Source organism: Pan troglodytes, chromosome 9 (assembly GCF_028858775.2).
Source record: "Pan troglodytes isolate AG18354 chromosome 9, NHGRI_mPanTro3-v2.0_pri, whole genome shotgun sequence".
NCBI classification, from domain to species: Eukaryota; Metazoa; Chordata; class Mammalia; order Primates; family Hominidae; genus Pan; species Pan troglodytes.
The window spans coordinates 45,712,074-45,734,976 of NC_072407.2; the positions used below are offsets into that span (position 1 = coordinate 45,712,074).

Sequence of the window (22,903 nt, forward strand, 5' to 3'; positions counted from 1 at the left end):
CTTCCAAATTCAAAGAAAATAAAAGGAAAAATTCTATGTCTACAGCTATTTTTAAATCTTGAAATAAATCAAGATATCTGCTCAGAAGATGTAGATATCAACCAATCATTGACTTCACCAATAAATATTCCATGATTCTTGAGCTACGAAATCTACTGGATGAGAGGTGAAGTAGATTAGCCAGGGATAGAAAGGACAGAGATTACCTATTCTGTCATAGACTACCAAAGAGGAACTCCATGCTCTGGAGGACTCTTCTCTGGTCCTCTTCTACTCACATCTCACCCCATGAGACAAAGGGTCTGTAGTCCAATGGGTTATGTCTTCCAGGAACCCATGTCCCTTCTTCTTGAGCATTCTTCAGGTACTTGGTACATATGAAATTTTCTGCCCTTGTAGCCTATACTGACTTGGAGGTTCTTCATTGGCCTTTTCAAGAGATTTAACTCATAAAAAGGCATAACACATCACAAGTATGTAAACTCATAAGCTCAATGGGTGGCCAAGAGATAACTGTGTGTCTGCAGAGCTTAAATATACAGGCTAGGGTACCTACACACATGTACATGAGGCCTCTCAAGGTGCAGGATGGGTGCATATAAAGGAGGAGGGAGAGGCAAGCCAAGGTGGCTCCACTTTCTAGCATGCAACTCCAAGAGATACAATAATCATATATTCATATCTGGTCTGCTAGGTCATTTGTAATGATGCATTTGCCAATGTAGGAGAATGAAAAAATTTAAAATAGTTTATTTAATAGAATGATTTCAGTTTCAAGATATCTAGGCATATGCTATATGAGTCTCCATTTTCTCCTGTCCTGTTGCACCTATGTTAGGGAAGATCTGCAGAAGGCACACTCAAAAGGAATAAGTAAACAGAGTTTAATGCAGGAGTATTTACGAAGGTGTTAAAAAGGTTAAGAAAAATCCGGCTAAGTGTGGTGGCTCACGCCTGTAATCCCAGCACTTTAGGAGGCCAAGGCAGGAGGATCACAAAGTCAGGAGATTGAGACCATCCTGGCTAACACGGTGAAACCCCGTCTCTACCAAAAATACAAAAATAAATTAGCCTGGCATGGTGGCGGGCGCCTGTAGTCCCAGCTACTCGAGAGGCCGAGGCAGGAGAATGGCGTGAACCAGGGAGGCGGAGCTTGCAGTAAGCCAAGATCGCGCCACTGCACTCCAGCCTGGGCGACAGCGCGAGACTCCGTCTTAAAAATAAATAAATAAATAAATAAATAAATAAATAAATAAAAAATAAAAAGGTTAAGAAAAATCCATGGCTGGCAACAGCAGGAAGCGACTACCATTACCAGGCCTGAGGACAATGGTAGGGGGAACTTGTGATTAGAACCCAGAAATAAATTAGCTAAGAAGAAGGCTTCTCTACAGAAGTTGGGACCCTTAATAAGAGCCATACAATCACTGTGAACCCACAGCCTGGTGGAGAGGCAGCTAAATGAATACCATAAACCTCTAACTTATTTGGCACTCTGTCTTCTGCTGGTATCTTCTATGTGTTCAACCTAATCATAAGCCAGAAGAAAAGAGGAACTGATTGGTACAGTCTATAGAGTTCAGCCTCTCAGCTTAAAATGCAGAATGGTGAAGGGTAGAGAGGAGGAGAGGTAAATGGAGATTATCCAGCATGGAATGGCATCAAACAATGTCCAGATTCAAATTCTTTCTTTTAATAACTGTGGGGCTTGAGGAAACTATTAATTCAAAGTCTCCATGTCCTCATTTGTAAAATGGGTCTCTTATAATGCTTACATTATGGGGATGTAAAAAGGAAATAACATTTGTAAACAATTTACCATGGTATTAGTCAACTGGTAGATGGTTCATAAACATTAGCTTATATTAGGTGGTTATGGAATTTCACAAGGTGAAGTCACTATTCACAGATCTTCCAATCATAAATGCTAACAATTATTTATTCATTAAGATAACATTTGTTTAGTGCCTAGTATGTTTCAGCCACTGTACTGGGCTATAGGGTACAGAAATTTAAAATAAAAATAAAAATAAAAATAAAAATCCTTGTTTCCTCAGAGTAAATAAGAAAAGGCCCTGCGTTAATGTAGTTTTTAAATTGACTTGGAGTAAAAAACAAATAAATAGGCATTTTCTATACAGAAACTAAGCACAAGTGATATAGTATCTAAAGATTTTGGAATCAGAGTTTTTAGATTTAAATCTCAGATTTTCTGCTTACTAGATTTTTTTTTTTTTTTTTTACTTTGGGCAATTTTCCAGTTACACCAGAGATCAGCAGCTTAAAGCAGTCATTTTATTACATTCACATATTCCATGGTCATGGATTTAGGAAAAAAACATAATGATAACATATTTCTACTGCTTGTAACTGCAACTAAGAGGATTCAAAACTCTCAAGGTGACTATGGCTGAGGGCTGGAATGATCAAATGATCAGGAGGTATTCTTATTCACATATCTAGCAGTAGACACTGCCTGGGGCCTGGGCTGGGGCTGTTGGCCAGACATTAGCTATACCCAGTCTCTGTTATCGGGGCTTCCTAAGAACATGGCAGCCTCAGACCTTTTAGCTGGCTTCTCAAGAGTCCAAAAATGAGTGCTTAAAGAGAACCAGTGGGGAGCCACTGATACAGTTCCCAGTCTAGCTTTGGAAGTCACAGAGTATCTCTTCTATAGTGACAAATCCATCCAGATTCAGGGATAAGAAACATAGAACCTATCTTTCGGTAGAGGAAGTGTTATAGTCACATTATAAGAGTGCACACGTAAGATAAGAAACATTGTTGCAGCTTTCTTTTGGTAAATACAACCATACTTGACCTCTCTATAACTGTTTTTCTCATCTATAATATGGAGACTCTATAATACGGAGATTCTCCGTAACTGTTTTCTCATCTATAATATTGAGACTCTATAATACGGAGATTCTCCCTAACTGTTTTCTCATCTATAATACAGAGGTTCATCTAGAATATGGAGATTCTTTTAGCCTATTATTGAATATAATATTCAATAAGAATATTAAATAGGATAACATATATGCTTGAAATTGTGTCTGATATGTAAATATTTAATAAATGTTCGGTAATATTTTAAAGAACCAGATACCATTAGAAAAACATAAGTAAGATCACTAGGCTTGTGTTAAGGGATCCATCAGGCAATATATCAAAGTTTAGATGTAAAGGATAGGTATGAATTACCCAAGTGAAACACAAAGAAAAAGGAATTTGTTTCTCATTAACCAAAAGCTGAGATGATATAACACAGAGGCTCAACAAAACAATAACTTTAAAAACCATGCTTATTTCTCAATTTTAACTGAATATGAATGCCTAGGTCAGCAACATTTCATTGACAATTATGGCCCTGACCTCCTTTCAAGTCTACTGCTCATCTTCCTAATGCATAGGTGTTGTCTGATGTTACTGCCAAAGTTGGTCACATAATATTTGGGTTCCAAATAGTGCAGGATGTGAGCAAAAGGTGAAAACACATACTCAATGTATTTAGACCCAGGTCTAGAAGCAACACACATTGCTTCTGCACACCTTCCCCTGGGAAAGAACTAGGCCATGTGACTTTACCTAATTGCAAAGATAGTGGGAAATATAATCTGGCTTGGCAGCCATATACCCAATAAGAAGAGTGAAATAGATATAGATGGAGATGAATTATGGTTTTGTTACAATAGCTGGAAATTTGATTCATCCATATTTCTTAACATGGCACAGGAGAGCACGTCTGGGCAGGATGTGCTTGCAAAACAAGTGAATAAAGGAAGTGTTTATTTATTGTGCATATTTTTTCATACTTTTTGTGTACATAGCAAGAAACATTAACTAATATTGATATGTCAGAAATGGTGGCCATATTTTAAAATCCAGTTGTATTTTTAAAAATTTCTGGACTCTAATTCTAACATTTGGAAATATAGTAACTGATATTATATATAAAATATACAACCATTCTCTAAGAAGTGACTTCCCAGAAAGATGACTTTATTTCAGCAAATAATATCCCAATTTGGTTTCAGTTATTACATATAAATAAGTTAATATACTTCAGTTATCCTGAAATTTTTTTTTACCGGTCACTAACACTTGTGAGCATCTGTAAACTTATGTATGAAGCCGTCAAAATGACTCAATGACAACTATTGAAATGTAATAACAATTTTATAACCAGTAGCTGAAAAAAAGAACTGAGATTAGCTTATAGTTGTATAAGTGATAAGTATTTGGAAAGAGAATAGACTTAATAGATTTGGAACTTAAGAAAGGCATCTAACGGCCAGGTGCAGTGGCTCACGCCTATGATCCCAGCACTTTGGGAGGTCAAGGCAGGTGGATCATTTGAGGTGAGGAGTTCGAGACTAGCCTGGCCAACATGGTGAAACTCCATCTCTACTAAAAATGCAAAAATTAGCCAGGCGGTAGTGGCACATGCCTGTAATCCCAGCTACTCGGAAGGCTAAGGCAGGAGGATCGCTTGAACTCAGGAGGCCGGAGGTTGCGGTGAGCTGAGATCGCACCACTGTACTCCAGTCTGGGCAACAGAGTGAGACCCTGTCTCCACAGGAAAGAACAAACAAAAAAGAAAAAAAGTCATCTAAGTGGAGCACTGAAGCTTTGTGCAAGTTACAGAGGCACAAGTTCTAGGAGCAAATACATCTGAGTTTCTGAACTCCCACTCTGCCAGTTACTAGCTGTGTCACTCTGAGAAGGTCATCTAACTTCTTTTTTTGTTTGTTTGTTTTTTTGAGATGGAGTCTCGCTCTGTCGCCCAGGCTGGAGTGCAATGGCACGATCTCGGCTCACTGCAGGCTCTGCCCTCCGGGTTCATGCCATTCTCCTGCCTCAGCCTCATCTAACTTCTATGAACCCATTTTTTCCTTTAAATTTATAGTATCTACCTTACATTAAATAGAAATATTATAACTATAATGTCAATTTATATACACATAAAATGAGTAATCAAGTATCAAGTCGCAACATGTGCTTCCTTGTGAAAGTCTCTCTCCATCAGAGCAACTTTTCCTTCTGATATTTTGTTGACTGCCAAGCCCCCTGCAACCCAAGAGAAACTCTGCAAAGCACATCACAATATATCAGGAGCCAAAGGCTGAGGATTTCATCTTTGCATTGAGAAAATATGTCAATATAGGAAGAGAATACTGCACAGAAATACAAAATCTAGTGAATATTATTTATGAGAAAGTGATCATCTAAAATAAGATGATGTACCAAAAAAATTGAAAACCAATAATTTTCCATTTTAGGAAATCCAGTATGATACAAACTCAGTAACATCTTGAAGCACATTTACATAAATTCTTTAGAATAACAAATAATAAATCTGCTAAAAGAATAAGTATGCCTTTTATTTCTCCTTTTAGAATGAATTCACCTTTTTAGATATGAAGGTAGGAAAAGAAATAATTCACTTTCAAACAAATACAGAATGGTATTCAAAATCTGTCCTAGAAAACGTGTCAATAATCCTAGAGGATAAGCAGAATGCTCTAATTGGAGACGCAGGAAAGAAAAGGAATGTGAAATTTAGCAGTAAGGTGTGATGAATCCAAATGTTAGCTTGTGTTGTAAAAAAAAAAATACATTCTTCAGTATTTAGTAAGTTTATCATGCTTTGGTGTTAAATTACAGTACATGAAGCTTTATGAGATGAATATTCACCTTTTTTAACATCTGCCCCAATTTTTTCTAGGCCAATGTAGTAGTGAACATAATAAATATTTTGCTCAGGTAATTTCTCTATGTTACAGCAATTACATCAAATTTCATAAACATTTATTATGTGAGTGTTATATGAAAAGCATAAGGCTAAGGCCATGCATGGTGGTTCACGCCTGTAATCCCAACACTTTGGGAGGCTGAGGCAGGTGTTTCACCTGAGGTCATGAGTTCAAGGCTAGCCTGGCCAACCCGGTGAAACCCCATCTCTACTAAAAATACAAAAATTAGCTGGGTGTGGTGGTGAGTGCCTATAATCCCAGCTACTTGGGAGGCTGAGGCAGGAAAATTGCTTGAACCCAGGAAGAGTTTGCAGTGAGCCAAGATCATGGCACTCCAGCCTGGGTGACAGAGTGAGACTCCGTCTCAAAAAAAAAAAAAAAAAAAAAAGCACAAGGCTAGAGGAAACTGAAGGGATACATAAGCAAATAAATTACGATGCCTTACAGATTAAGGGAGGTGGACCACTGACATATGTTGAGACATTCTTATAATGTTGATGTCACTTTTATTTTAAAACAAAACAAAAATTGAAATCAGACAATATTTTTACACAATGACATTTGTTTTAAAATAAGAATTTTGAGAGAAAATATGTTTGATTACATTAAAGAAGGACATTTTAATTTCATGGTAAGTGGTACTGAAGCAGGGTTCTTTGGCAGAGAGAGTACTTAATCCCAGCCTTGAGAAATGTATAGGAATTCAAGAGGTAGAGTTTGTACAACTAGCGGAGAAGGAACACCACAAATAAAGGCATAAACAAAGTGGATCTTCATGTAAAAATAAGTGGTCCTTTGTGCTTATAGTAGAGTATATGTACTAGAATAACAAATAAGAAATAATTTTTATGAAAACAGTACCTGAAAAGGGAGAATTTTAAGACTAAGAACTTTAGGCCAGGGGTGGTGGCTCATGCCTATAATCCCAGCACTTTGGGAGGCCGAGGTGGGCAGATCACCTGAGGTTAGGAGTTCGAGACCAGCCTGGCCAACATGGTGAAACCCTGTCTCTACTAAAAGTACAAAAATTAGTCAGGCATCATGGTGGGCACCTGCAATCCCAGGTACTTAGGAGACTGAGGCAGGAGAATCGCTTGAACCCAGGAAGCAGAGGTTTCAGTGAGCCAAGATCTCACCACCATTGCACTCCAGCTTGGGCAACAGAGTGAGACTCCATCTCAAAAAAAAAAAAAAAGAAAAAAGAAAAAGAACTTTATTGATATATAATTCAATACCACACAATATTCACATCTGAAATGCACAATTCAATGTTTTTAACTATATTCACAAAGTTGTGCAATCATTACCACAGTCAATTTTAGAACACTTTCATGACTCTGAAAAGAAACTTTGGACTGATTAGCAATTGCTACCCATTTATTGACAGTGCAGAAAAGGGAGTTTGATCTATTCTGTGAAGGACCTTAGATCTTTATTCACTAGGTTATCAGTGCAAAAATGTCAGTGTGTTTTAGTACTAGGGTAACATGATCACCTGTGTGTTTGTGGAAAATTATTCTAGTAGCAGTGTGTAGTACAGAAAAAAAGCATTTGAATAAGAGGAATCTATTTTCACTGTCTTTTCCATGTTCTCTAAATATGCTCTAATTCTATCTAACCAAAACATCTTTACACTGCTCTATGGATTACATTCCACAGAAATTTCTTCCTTTGTAGTATTTTAAGCAAACCAGTAAATATTTACTAAGTACCATTTGCTTACAACTGAGCTACTCTCTTTTCCCTTGGTTCAATTTGATTTTCCTTAGACTTCACTTTAGAGCACAGTAATTATCATTTATATATTTCTCAAAGCTATCTGAAAATTAATATGGTGAGCTATTATCTTTATTTTTAAGTAAGAACACTCACAATCAGAAACATCAGTGCACCAGCCTGGCCAACGTGGTGAAACCCTGTTTCTACTAAAAATACAAAAATTAGCCAGGCGTGGTGGTGGGTGCCTGTAATCCCAGCTACTCGGGAGGCTGGGACAGGAGAATCACTTGAACCTGGGAGGCAGAGGTTGCAGTGAGCCTAGAACGTGCCATTGCACTCCAGCCTGGGTGACAAGAGCAAAACTCCATCTCGAAATAAATAACTAAATTAAAGAAACATCAGTGCTTTCTCATAAGGCACACATCTACCAAATGTCAGAAACATGACTGGGTGACTGGTCTCATGTCTTTAGGGTCAGACCTTTTTCCATCATATAACACAGCTACCTCCTCAGCTGTTGGCCATGATCTGCTGTTAACTTTTAGTCATGAAATTGACAACTTCTTCCTCTACCCAGAAGTATGTAGAATCTAAGCAGTTTGGGAGGGGTTAGGATACAACATGGTTATACTGATCTTCAGATTTGTTTAAAAATGTTTTAGAAATCTAATTGCAGAATTAGAAATGGCTTAGGAAATGGATTTTGTTTTTTAAAATATTTAAGAGTATAGAATTATCCTAGAATGAATTTGACAAGAAAAGTGCATGAGCAATAAACCTAAACATAAGACAATTTAAACCTTTTGTTAATACTAATTAGTGAGTAGATAATACACAGAAGGCATGTTTGTAGACTATAGACAATCCAGTCATGTTTGGTAGATGTGTGTCTTATGAGAAAGCACTGATATTTCTGACTGTGAGTTTTCTTACTTTAAAAATAAAGATAATAATCCCACTAGATTAACTTTCAGATAACTTGGAGCAATATGTAAAATGATCATTGCTATGCTCTAAAGTTCTAAGGAAAATCAAATTGAACCAAGGGAAAAGAGAGCAGACCAGTTGTCTCAAAGCAGAAATTCCTAAACTGACTGTTCTTAATAATAACTGTTAAGTAATAATCAATTCTGTTATGCATACAGCCACTAAGTAATAAAATTTTGCAGGTTATTAAGGCCATATTCATGTACCATTTGAGAGCAATTCCGTGAGGTAGAAAGCTAAGAGAGGTACAAAGATTTGCCTAAGGCATTGGAGTCCAGGTCTTCTGACTGCAAATGACAATGGCATTTGAAAGGGCTAAAACCCAGAATGCACCATTCCTAGTTCTGGCTTTCCAAAGGAAGTCCTCTTCATTGATGAAGGTTTAGACAAAGTTCTATTCCCAATGTAAGTGCTTGACACTGGGTGGGCCCTGACCTATCACAAGCTTAAAAACCCAGGAGAGTATTTTCTAATGAGCCATATCAAGTGTAATTTAAGTGAAATGAAGACAAATTATTCTTCCCTACTCAAGCCCCCACCTTAACATCGGCTTCCCAAGTGTACCAATTACATTCATTTTTATTTATTATTCTTATTATTTATTTATTTATTTTTGCTACAGGGTCTTGCTCTGCCACCCAGGCTGCAATGCAGTGGCACATTCACAGCTCACTGCAACCTCTGCTTCCCGGGCTCAAGTGTTCCCCCACTTCATCCTCCCAAGTAGCTGGGACTACAGGCATGTGCCACCATGCCCAACTAGGATTTTTCTTTTTTAAAAAAAGTTGTGTGGCTGGGTGCGGTGGCTCACACCTGTAATCCCAGCACTTTGGAGGCTGAGACAGGTAAATCACCTGAGGTCAGGAGTTCACGACCAGCCTGGCCAACACAGTGAAACTCCATCTCTACTAAAAATAAAAATATAAGCCAGGCATGCTGGCGCTCCTCTATAGTCCCAGCTACTCGGGAGGCTGAGACAGAAGAATCGCTTGAACCTGGGAGGCAGAGGCTGCAGTGAGCTGAGATCGCACCACTACACTCCAGCATGGGTGACACAGCGAAACTCTGTCTCAAAAAAAGTTTTGTAGAGATGGGCTTGCTATGTTGCCCAGGATGGTCTCAAACTCCTAGGCTTAAGTGATCCTCCTGCCTTGGCTTCCCAAAGTGTAGAGATTACACGTGTGAGCCACTGCACATTCAATTATATTCTAAGTTTCTAGCACCCACAATGAATCATTGTTTTCTCTATAGTAATTGTTTTTCTAACTTGCTGACTTGCATGAGGTGCCTTGGAATGCTGAGGCTTAATTTCTCCTTTTCTTGGGCATTGTTTGAGGAATATGTGGAGACGGGGAGAACTTTGAATTTTGTATGACTTCTTTCACTCTTGATACTTCTTTATTTTAGTGCCACTCATTAAAAAGTCAGGAAACAACAGGTGCTAGAGAGGATGTGGAGAAATAGGAACACTATTACACTGTTGGTGGGACTGTAAACTAGTTCAACCATTGTGGAAGTCGGTGTGGCGATTCCTCAGGGATCTAGAACTAGAAATACCATTTGACCCAGCCATCCCATTACTGGGTATATACCCAAAGGATTATAAATCATGCTGCTATAAAGACACATGCACACGTATGTTTATTGTGGCACTATTCACAATAGCAAAGACTTGGAACCAACCCAAATATCCAACAATGATAGACTGGATTAAGAAAATGTGGCACATATACACCATGGAATACTATGCAGCCATAAAAAAGGATGAGTTCATGTCCTTTGTAGGGACATGGATGAAGCTGGAAACCATCATTCTCAGCAAACTATCTCAAGGACAAAAAACCAAACACTGCATGTTCTCACTCATAAGTGGGAAATGAACAATGAGAACATGTGGACACAGGAAGGGGAACATCACACACTGGGGACTGTTGTGGGGTGGGGGGAGGGATAGCATTAGGAGATATACCTAATGATAAATGACGAGTTAATGGGTGCAGCACACCAACACGGCACATGTATACATATGTAACAAACCTGCACGTTGTGCACATGTATCCTAAAACTTAAAGTATAATAATAATAAAAAAATATATAATAAAAGAAAAAAAAACTTTAACAGGAATAGATCATGGTGTTTCACCAACCATTTTCCAATCTATTTATTGGCAAACATAAAAGCCTATCTAAAGAAAGAGGCCCAGGGTAGATACATGGGACCAAAACACAGAGGAAGTTCTGGGCTTTGGAGCTCTTGGAACTCCGGAATGAGACAATGCCCTATAAACAGGATATTCAAGTGATTCAGAAATTAGCATCCATGCTGTATAATGCAGCTTCTTTCTTTTGCCATTAAAAGGAGGATGGCGAGGATGAATTTCCCCAGGTACACCCCTAACATCCCTAACATCAGCAAGAGTACAAATGGAGAATAGTTTGACATTTATCTAAATATTTAAAAGATATAAATCAAGCTGTTAAAAAAAAATCTATTCCTGACTTTTGTAATGACATGGAAGGTCAGGTTTGACTTTAGAATTCTAAGACACCTCAGAGTCCCATGCCAGACTTGGCTGCATGAGGAGGGTTGGCCTGGGTCCAGCAACCTTTTTTTTTTTTTTCTGCTATATTTTACTCTGTGGCATTTAGGGGCCTCACTTGCTTTGGGGGCTACCTCAGCCCAGAGTCCCCAACCCCATGTATGTCTCCTCACCTAAACGTCCTTACTTGAGGTCTAGAGGTGTGTATATCACCAGAGAAGCCCACAGATCCCTCCTTGAAAGCCCTCTCAGAGTCAACGAAGGCAGGGAATTCTTGCATTCCGAGTCTCTACAGCATGATCCAGAAGAGGACGCGTGTTAAGTGTGGGCATATTTCTGGAGCCTCAGAGAATTCTTGCCTAATGGAAAAGAATATGGCTAAAGAAGGGTCATAGCAGATCCTCTAAAGAACAAGATACAGACTGGGCGTGGTGGCTCAGGCCTGTAATCCCAGCACTTTGGGAGGCTGAGGCGGGCAGATCACGAGGTCAGGAGATCGAGACCATCCTGGCTAACACTGTGAAACCCCATCTCTACTAAAAATACAAAAAAAAAAAAATAGCCAGGTGTGGTGGTGGGCACCTGTAGTCCCAGCTACTCAGGAGGCTGAGGCAGGAGAATGGCATGAACACGGGAGGCAGAGGTTGAAGTAAGCCGAGATCACGCCACTGCACTCCAGTCTGGGTGACAGAGACAGACTCCATCTCAAAAAAAAAAAAAAAAAAATGGATATAAGCCTACCTCCTTTTGCAAAGGTCTAAGAGAGGTACCATTCCCCTTCCATGCACCCTCCAAGCAAGCACACAAGAAAAAATTATCAGCTTCTCACCTTGACATGTCATCATGTAACACAGAGATGGAAGATGTCACCATGGCCTTAAATGAGCTCAATCAGCCAGAATTGATGTATGTAGGGACATGGAATTCCTATCAAATTTAATGGCTTTATCAAAGGCATAGAATAGTGTGTGGAGGGAAGTTAACTCCTAAATTATCAAAAAGTGAAGAAATAACAAATAATACCTAACAGAAAAAGAGACAGCGATGCAGAGAACTTAAGTAACTTGACAAACCTCACACAATTATTAACCTGGAAGAGATTCAGTCCCACAACTTTCCATCTTCAAAACCCCATGTTCTTTCTACTTCCTGGTAACCATCTTCTGAGAAATGAAGTTTCTATCACAGATATTTGCTTGCATCCTTTTCTCCTTTATTTTCCTGTAAAACTATTTTACAGGGCCTCTTTTTAACACAGTCTGGTCCCAGAGGCACTCTTCACTCCCTATTATACTACTTCCTTTCACAAATAGCCAGGATGACTTATTTAATTTCGTCCATTTTCATGTTTGTCACAATTTGTTGGTGCCTGTTCTCTACTTGTTATCCTCTAAACCCACTGTCTTTACCAAGTACTAGCTTTCCAGATTTCTGATCCATCTGTGAAGCCCAGCAGGGAATACTGCTTATCTGGGAATTTCCTAAGAACGGAGAATCTTGCACGTGAATACCCAACTCTAACCCCTCTGCACACCTCCCTTGGCTCATTGCCCTTTCTTTAAAAAAGTTCTTCCTTGCAAGTTTCACACTAGGTGATTATGAAGAGAATTAAGTGATGTGAATTTCTTAATCAATTTCATGCTGAGAAGATCAGCAAGTTACAACAGAAAGAAAATTTTAAGGAAATTAATACCCTGTCTAGTTCGAACCTTTCTCTGTATCCATCAGGCAGGCCTGGATACTCAATGTTGTCAGCAAAAACAAAAAATAATCAATGAATAAATAAAAACATTCATTCTCAGTTAAGACATCTTTTCAAATACTAGTTACCAGAGGTTATGTGTGGAATTATAGTAGTATTTACAACCACTCTAGAATGCTATGTCTTTAGAAAGGTATAATAAAATAGATCCAGTTTATAATACACTACTACATTCCAAGTGTTTTATACTTATAATTCCTAATCTTTGTGAATTCATTATCTCCTCATCTAAGACATAAAAATAGCAGAGACTGATAGCTAGAGACAATTCCCCAAAATCACACAACTGATGAGAGTTAGAGCTGAGATTTGGAAACATGAATCCAGCTTGGTACTAGGAAATCCTGTTCCTCCAAGGTAAGCTAAGGATAAATATTACCAGGAATTTAGCAGGAACTAATCCTCTTAAAACCTAGAGGCCCACAATTTGCCCCACCCCTGCAATAGTCCCAGCTTATCATTTTTCTATGGACCAGAAGTTTTAGTAGTTTCTGGGGTGATTGCCTGACATGGTAGAAACGCTGGTGTTCTTTAAATGAGATGGACCTAGGTCAGAATTTTAGTACTTTTTAAAATTACTTGTGAGACCTTAGATCATGTCAGTAACATTACCTGAATCTCAGTTTACTTTTTTGGGAAATGTATGTTACAGATTTGCATTCCATTCCACAACGTAAGTGAGGAAGAAAGGTAACTTTTTTTCTTAAATTTAGCTAGATTTCTATTTTTAGCTCCCATTCTGGAAAGGAGGTAGAGATATATTTTTATTCAATTGGATGCCCCACCACCCACTCCTCTTATTATGGTATTTGAGAAAGCTTACAAAGATGTCAGTGGTGAAAAATAAAAGGGAGTAATTCTAAATATCCGTCTAGATCAGGTAAGCCCAGCTTTCTTTAGTGTTATCTTTAGACTTTGGCACACAAAAGTTACCGTAGCACAGTCTGTGGGTCTGATGACTCTTTTAGTTCATTATTGCCAACATGGGGCACATGAGACTTCTCCTGATTCCGAAGAGTCCCAGGCCAAGAGAACCCTGGTGACACTATGGTCTCATCTACCTGGTAAAGCAATTGCCACTTCTCCTGTAGGAATTTGCCCTACCACTGGGCTCTAACCAGTGTACAGCCCAGCTATGGACATTCTCAGCATATTTATGTCCCAAAGAGCTCATTTTTAAAAACTCTCCTCTATATTTCAAAATTATATTCAGTAATTATCATGAAATGGCATAAATAATAATAGTGGTTAAAAAAGAAAAGCAATGAAAATTGTCTTCTATTAAACTTTGTGTATATAATTACGCCCAGTAAAAAATAACTAATAAAAATGGCAATACAAAAAAAGTAGATTTATGCTTTTTGATTACATTAATTTATGGGGGGAAGGGGAAAAATATTTAAACAATTAGTACCCTATCGCTGTGATAACACTATTATAATTTAATCATAATTAAAATAAAAAGATGGAAATTTTAAATATAAAGAATCTTATCCAAATTCAATAAAATATTTATGTTACAAATGAAAACATATACTTACCAAACAAAAATATTGTTAGTTATACTTCAGACTCCATTTTACTATTTTAAATGTTAAAGCACAAGTAAAAAATGTCATTAATCATACGTTACGGCAGAAGTAAAGTAATTCAAGTCTTGTTTTCAGGATTTTACAATCATTGTGCTATCATTGTTGATTTTGAATATTCTTTTTAAAGGTAGTGTGTGAAATCATCAACTGATGCAAAAAAGAACAAGGATAGCTCTCAATATTTAAAGTTACCCTAGGAATGACTTTTCTTGTAACTGAGTTTGTGGGTTAGGGATTGTATTAGTTTTCTAGGGTGGCTGGATGAAATTAATTGATGGCTTAAGACAGTAGAGATTAATTCGTTTACAGTTCTGAAGGCCAGAAGTTTGAATCGAGGTGTTGGGAGCCCCATATTTCCTCCACCCACTCTAGGGAAGATCCTTTTCTTCACTCTTCCAGCTTCTGGTGGTTGTCGGCATTCCTGGGCTTGTACAGCTGCCTCACTGCAATCTCTGCCTCTGTCTTTATATAATCTCCATTTATCTATGTGTCCCTCTCCAGTGTGTCTCTTCTAAGAACACTTTTCATTGAATGTAGGGTCCTCCGCCCCCAGTAATCCAGGATAGTCTCATCTCAAGATCCTTAATGATTTCTACAGAGATCCATTTACAAATAACGGTAACATTTACAGGTTTGGGGGATTAGGACATGGACATATCTTTTTGGAAGCTACCATTAACTCACTACAGAGACCAATGGAATAACTAGGAGTTCACTGAAAAACTTCTAGGTTGAATACAATATATGTTAAAAGATAAATTTTCAAACGTACGTGCTAATTGTTAGTTTATGTATATATTATTAAAATTCAACATTAACTACAGCAGTTATTTAAAACTTAAGACTAAGAAAATATTCTTATCTGGGAGAATCATTTTATCATCAACATTATTTAGAATAACCTGCAAATGATGATTTAAAAAAGAAGCAGACTTCTAGTTGGTTTTATTGCTGTTGTTCAATTCATGTCAGACATTATACTCCTTTGTTGCCTGTGCCCAGGGTAGATCCAGCCGCTCTTTTCCTTCAATTGCCTTTGCTACCTCACTGCTGGCACAGGACTCTACGTTTCAATTCTATGAATGTATTTGATGGTTCACCATTTTCTGGGACTTGGCCTAGAGAGTGGGCACAGGGCCCCTTCCTCTAAGGCTTACCTGCATCTCTGCTCTCATGTTTTCTCTGAATCTAATTTTTCTCTACCATTCTAGAGAGTCCTTTCTAATATGAAGGACAGAGAGTAATGAGTAGATGACACACAACCTCATACTGTTTTCTCCCCAAGTTTTTCCTACATGCCAACAGTTAGATTCCCTTAAGAGCCTAAATGTTTCAAGCCATATGGTCTAAGAAAAGACTCTTTTTTTTTTTCCTGCTTTATATTACACATCTCTTCCCTAATGCATACCACATTTGGGGAATACTGCTATAGAAACTAAAAATCTTTATCTAAGGTTCTTTTGGGTTAGTTACTATATTTCTCTCCTAGCAAAAGCAGAGACATTCCCTTCTGGCTCACTTATTTCCCAAGTGCATCATTTGAAAAAAGGCTTAAGGATTTGTTGTTGTTGTTGTTCTTAAGTTTCAGAATCTCCTTAGTTCAGTTAACCTGAGCAAACTATGGATAATGTCTAGGTTTCAGTTAGCTTTTCATGTCTATTTTTATTACCGTGTAAGAGGCAAGGCATTATGATATATAGGTAGTGTTGTCTCTTCCCCAAACCAAGAACATTAAATTTCATTGTGTCTCCCAAGTATTACCCCCACCCATCAGCATTCTAGCTGCGTTTTCATAATGTGATTGTTACACCAACATGATGTGTGCCCTACCCTATTCCAAAATTAAAAGATCTCTTTAAGAAGGCAGGTTTTAAAAAAATTCTGATAGATTTCTCAAGAAACATCTGTGAATTCTTAAAAAGTGGGTTATTAAATTTTCTAATTTCCCCATGTTTCATTATTCATTCACCTCAAAGAGAACTAGATAAGGCCTAAATGAAAATTCTGTTTCTACCACTGAGGTTCAGTTCATCTTTCACAGTTTTATTTCTTATATTTTTGACACAGTTGCAATTTCTCTCTCTCTATACTGAAATTTATTATAAAGTTTTTCTATTGTCTTGGATATTGCATTTGCAAAGTGTATTCGTGACAACTTTCAAGATTCTTTTATCTTAAGTATGTTTTAAGGTAAGATCTCATTGTGCTTTATAAGAGAATAGAAAAATGAGTTTGCCAAATGGTGACCTTCTGATTAAAATTTTTTTTTTATTTTTTTATTTTTATTTTATTATTTTATTTTTTTATTATACTTTAAGTTTTAGGGTACATGTGCACGTTGTGCAGGTTAGTTATATATGTATACATGTGCCATGCTGGTGCGCTGCACCCACTAACTCGTCATCTAGCATTAGGTGTATCTCCCAATGCTATCCCTCCCCCCTCCCCCCACCCCACCACAGTCCCCAGAGTGTGATATTCCCCTTCCTGTGTCCATGTGATCTCATTGTTCAATTCCCACCTATGAGTGAGAATATGCGGTGTTTGGTTTTTTGTTCTTGCGATAGTTTACTGAGAATGATGATTTCCAATTTCATCCATGTCCCTACAAAGGACATGAACTCATCATTTTTTATGGCTGCATAGTATTCCGTGGTGTATATGTGCCACATTTTCTTAATCCAGTCCATCATTGTTGGACATTTGGGTTGGTTCCAAGTCTTTGCTATTGTGAATAATGCCGCAATAAACATACGTGTGCATGTGTAAGAAAACCTAGGCATTACCATTCAGGACATAGGCATGGGCAAGGACTTCATGACCAAAACACCAAAAGCAATGGCAACAAAAGCCAAAATTGACAAATGGGATCTAATTAAACTAAAGAGCTTCTGCACAGCAAAAGAAACTACCATCAGAGTGAACAGGCAACCTACAAAATGGGAGAAAATTTTCGCAACCTACTCATCTAACCAAGGGCTAATATCCAGAATCTACAATGAACTCAAACAAATTTACAAGAAAAAAACAAACAACCCCATCAAAAAGTGGGCAAAGGACATGAACAGACACTTCTCAAAAGAAGACATTTATGCAGCCAAAAAACACATGAAAAAATGCTCACCATCACTGGCCATCAGAGAAATGCAAATCAAAATCACAATGAGATACCATCTCACACCAGTTAGAATGGCAATCATTAAGAAGTCAGGAAACAACAAGTGCTGGAGAGGATGTGGAGAAATAGGAACACTTTTACACTGTTGGTGGGACTGTAAACTAGTTCAAACATTGTGGAAGTCAGTGTGGCGATTCCTCAGGGATCTAGAACTAGAAATACCATTTGACCCAGCCATCCCATTACTGGGTATATACCCAAATGACTATAAAATTTTTTAAAACACAGTTTTGGGGCCGGATGCAGTGGCTCATGCCTGTAATCCCAGCACCTTGGGAGGTCTAGGCAGGTGGATCACCTGAGGTCGAGAGTTTGAGAACAGCCTGACCAACATGGAGAAACCCCGACTCCTCTAAAAACACAAAATTAGCCAGGTGTAGTGGCACATGCCTGTAATCCCAGCTACTTGGGAGGCTGACACAGAGAATTGCTTGAACCCAGAAGACAGGTTGCGCCAAGGTCACGCCATTGCACTCCAGCCTGGGCAACAAAAGCGAAACTCTGTCTCAAAAAAAAAAAAAAAAAAAAAAAAGGAAAACATGCCCATTAGCATTTCCTCCTAATAAAGACCATTCATAACACTTCAGAATCCTGCAATAAGCAAGAAAAATTATCTGGAAATTAATGCACTGCATTCACCTGCATTTAGAAGAATAGAGAAAACAGGGAAAATTTGTACAGTTCTTATTTTATGTGAGCTGTTAATATATATTATTTCTCTTAATCTTCACAGTAATCCTAAGATACATGTATAAATATCACTCAATGTGCAGAAGAGAGTCTGACTAGGTCAATTCCTCCTCTAATATGCTGTCCTTGGTAATGTTTTTCACAAATGAGACTGTTCACTTATTTGATGATTCTTTGATTTCTGCCTCCCCTATCTTAGTCTATAAGCTTAGTGAGGGCAGGAGTTATATATGCTTCTTGCTTGTTTGTTTGCTTGGTTCCACCAAGTGTGCCCAGTGCCCATTACAAAAACTCCAATACATTATAGGTTCTTAATAAATATATGTTGAATAAACAAAATGGCGTAATGCCTTAGTATTAGAAAATGACAGTGCTGAGGCTGGGACCTCTGTCTCTGATGAGAAAGCTTGCAACAATAATTATTCTATGGTTTTCTTGCCCATATGCTTATAATAATTGCTTTATTTATGCAAGGTGGGTTTCTAGTGTTGTCAAAGGCTGGGAACCGTGGCTCAGCCTATAATCCCAGAGCTTCAGGAGGCAGAGGTGAGAGGATCACTTGAGGCCAGGAGTTTGGGATAGTACTGTCAAAGGACATGATAATACGTGTATAGTCTGATCTCTGGGCCACTAGACAGTCACTTAATGATTACATTTTCTACCAGTCCCATTAATTTTACCATTAATCATGTAGCATGTTCCAAAGCTCACCTACTTTATCTACAGTTTTTCATTATTATTCATTTGTCTGATTTGGGGTCACAATATTGAAACCTTGGAAACCTTAAAAGAGACCTGTTTTAGCAATAACGCATATGCATATTTTCCCCTGGCATCTACAAATGGAGTAACTGTGGTAACAGATGCCTTCTAAATTTGACAGCATAAAATATATCTATATATAGCTATTTAAATATTTCATCGAGATGACTACAGTGGTTAAAAGGGCACCCCCATTTACTGAGGTCAAACGGCACAGGAGCTTCATAAATTCTTTCTTGTTGATCAATTCATATTAAAGGCCCTTGGATCTAACCACATCTCAGTTTGCACACACACATAATTCTTCCTGCATAAAGTTTTGATGGCACTCTAAACATTTCTGGAATTAAGTTTTGTGTATCATTTGTGGTCACATTATCATCTTTCTCCTAGTTGTCTTTCCAGGTTTATACACGAGCTTCTAAGTATAAGGATCCTGCCATCAAAGACCAATGACGAAATGAGTAAAAGAATGGTTATTTGCCAAGTTTATTTTCTGCCACCTTAACTCTTAACTTGTAACAGGTCAAGGGTATAAAAAAATAAGTCAAACACTAGATTAGTTTAAAATATATTTTGAAATTATATTTCAAGGAAATTAGTGTATGTAAAATAAAGTCCACATCTGGTATGGAATACAGGTAGTGGTAGAGCAGAGCTGCTGGAAGAAAGATGGGCAATGCTGCAATCCCATCCACACCCATTCTACGGAAAATGTAAAAATCCAGTAACACTGATATTCACCTTAAATAGCACTCTTTCCCGAATGCTTGAAATGTTTCAAATTGATGTATTGATCATATTTCCACATCTTTCAATAGTCATTAGCAATGTACAGAATGATGCAATTTTAGAGCTATCTTTATTTTGGGTCCATTTGAATGAGATGTGATTTACATTTTTCACTATGAACTACAGTGAACACCATTTATTTAGTATTATTATTATTATTATTTAGGACAGAGTTTCACTCTTTTGCCCAGGCTGGAATGCAGTGGTATGATCTCAGCTCACTACAACTTCTGCCGCTCAAGTTCAAGTGATTCTCATGCCTCAGCCTCCCAAGAGCTGGGATTACAGGCATGTGCCAACACACTCACCTAATTTTTGTATTTTCAGTAGAGATGGCAAAAATGTTGGCCAGGCTGGTCTCAAACTCCTGGCTTCAAGTGATCCAACTGACTTGGCCTCCCAAAATGCTAGGATTACAGGCGTGAGCAACCATGCCCAGACAACACAATCTAATTAACCATTTTCAGAGGTTTAAATCTGTAATGAAGATAGGGTCCAGTTTTAGACTACCATTCTTCAGGGTCAAAGCTTAGGGAAAGAAGATAATTTTATTTATAATCACTGCTAGGTTGACTTTGCTTATCATTTCTCATAGCTGTGCGTATAGGTGAGAATGGGCCAGGTTATGCTGTGTTAATATCACCAAATATCATTGACTTAAAACAACAGTGGTTTATACCTCACTTATATTGCGTGTCAGTCTCTGACTGGCTGGGCACTCAAGCTGCTCATTGTCATTACATTTCATTCTCAGGGAAAAACCACTGTCTGGAAATCAAAAGTTGTCATAAAGAAAAGAGAAAGTTCTGGAGAGTCTTTGTATGAACAATTAAATTATTCTAATGGAAGTGACGCACATTTCTTGTGCTCATTACTCTTTGGCCAGGACTGTCACTTGCCCCAGCCAAACAAGGGATTCTAAGAAATATAATCCTATCTGGTGACTGGGAAGTAATGGGGTATAAAAGATTAATGCACAGCAGTAATTACTACCATATTGCATGAGGCTTTATAGCTTCAAGAGGAAGGAAGTATAAAGAGATGAGAAAACCTCAAATGGGGGCTCCTCCAATGGAATACAGTTTGGCAATGCAGAGCTTATTTCAGTCAGCCTTATTGTTAGGTTTTTATTATTATACACTCCTTTGTTTTTGTTTGTTTCTCCTTCTTGTTATCTATAATTCCTGGTGACAGTCTACTACATTTTATCTTAGAATGTGTTACAGGCTCCATTTGTGATAGGGTAGAGCTGATGTTTTTTGTCTTCCTTTTATTTGCTATGTAGGTTGTAGGAAACTCCTTTGGTTGCCATCTTTTCTATTGCCTCTAAAATTTGGGGTTTGGGAGACACCTTTGACTCACAGCAAAATATCTTGTGCCTAAAAATTAAAAGAACATGAATTTAAAAGATTATCTCATGCTGAATAACATGAATTTAAAAGATTATCTCCCACTGAATAGTCCTCCATGTGGTTGTGATTGCCTGACAGGTCCTTCTTGCCTGCTGCACAGACAAAACTAACTCATGGAGATGGTGGTATTATAGTAAAGAAAGGGTTAAATTAACAGAAAGCTAGTGGAGCAGAAGTACAGGAGTTTGCTACTCAAATCAACTTCACCAAGAATTCACCATGAACTAGAGTTTCTATGAATAATTTGGCAAGAAGGGGCTAGGGAATGGGTGCTTCTGATTGGAGATAAAAATCATAGAGGTGTCGAGAATGGTCCTTGTGCACAAAGTAGCCTATGGGTGGGGGCCACAGGACTAGTTGAGTAATGAGTCACAGGCCTGGGTGGAGACAGTCAGTCGCCAGAATGCAAAAGGCTGAAAAACATTTCAAAAGACCAATCGTAGATTCTACAATAGTGATGTTATCTATAGGAGCAATTGAGGAAGTCACAAACATTTTGACCTATGGCCACATGACTCCTGAGTTGTAAGGGATTATAGAAAATCAATGGCTAGTTATTCTTTAACTATGCCTACATCTTAGAAGAATTCAGGCCTGTATTAGTCTGTTTTCACACTGCTAATACATACGTACCCAAGGCTAGGTAATTTATAAAGAAAAAGAGGTTTGATGGACTCATAGTTCCACATGGCTAGGGAGGCCTCACAATCATGGTAGAAAAGGTAAGAAAGAGCAAAGGGACATCTTACATGTTGGCAGCCAAGAGAAAATTTATGTAGGGGAACTCCTCTTCATAAGACTATCAGATCTCGTGAGACTTATTCTCTATCATGAGAAGGGCATGGGGAAGACCTGCCCCCATGATTCAATTACCTACCACCAGGTCCGTCCCATGACATGTGGAAATTATGGGAGCTACAATTTGAGATGAGATTTGAGTGGGGACACAGCCAAACCATATCAAGGCCCTTGACATAATCCTAATGTGTTTTTTTATTAGTTTTACAAAAGATGATTTCAGTCCCCAAACTAAAAGGAAGTCAATTTTAGGGAGAGATTATTATTATCCTTGCTTCAAAGTTAAACAATAAACGAAATTACTCCCATGGTTAGCTTGGCCCACACCCAGAAATGAGCAAGGATAGCCAGCCTGTGGGGATAGAAGCAAGATGGAGTCAGCCATGCTAGCTTTCTTTCACTGTTATATTTTTTTGCAAAAGTGGTTTCATAATTGGATAGTATGTTAATACTATAGTAATGGAGAGATAGATTTTACCATCTCTTGAGATGACATAAATCTTTGTAGGAGAGAAACTGCTTTTATTAGAAAAGAAATCCACCAATATAAATTGGAAAATGTATGTATTGGAAAGGTCATATTGCCTCTCTCTATAGTATCAGTCAAAAGTACAAGATTAAAGCATTTTCTGATATTCTGCAAGAAAGAGGAAGAATAGTATTTGTTCTGCATAAACTACTGGGTCATCACAAACAGTTTAGGTTACTAAGGAAATGTGGCATCAACGATCAGAAAACAGAAAAAAAAGAGGAGGGGCAATAAAAATAGGATAAAAATAGAAGGGAAAAGAAAATCAATAGAAGAAAATGCAGCAGGTTAAATGCATTTCTTTCTTCTCATATCTATATTGGCACTGAATAAAAGGCATTTATTCAATAGATCCCCCAGTGCCTACCAATGTTTGGGCAGAGAGA

The 22,903-nt window shown here is 37.9% G+C and overlaps 1 long non-coding RNA gene across 3 annotated transcripts in view; it reads right to left on the bottom strand.

Annotated features, from left to right (window-relative positions):
- LOC107967069 (uncharacterized) overlaps positions 1-22,903 on the bottom strand; it is a 201,707-nt gene that overhangs the window by 163,277 nt on the left and 15,527 nt on the right. Inside the window, exon 4 of one of the 3 annotated variants that reach the window (XR_010147536.1) lies at positions 20,741-21,157. The exons of the other annotated variants lie outside the window; for them this stretch is intronic. This is a non-coding gene — a long non-coding RNA (uncharacterized LOC107967069). Of the gene's footprint in view, positions 1-20,740; positions 21,158-22,903 lie in introns of those variants that run through there. 3 annotated transcript variants of the gene reach the window in all.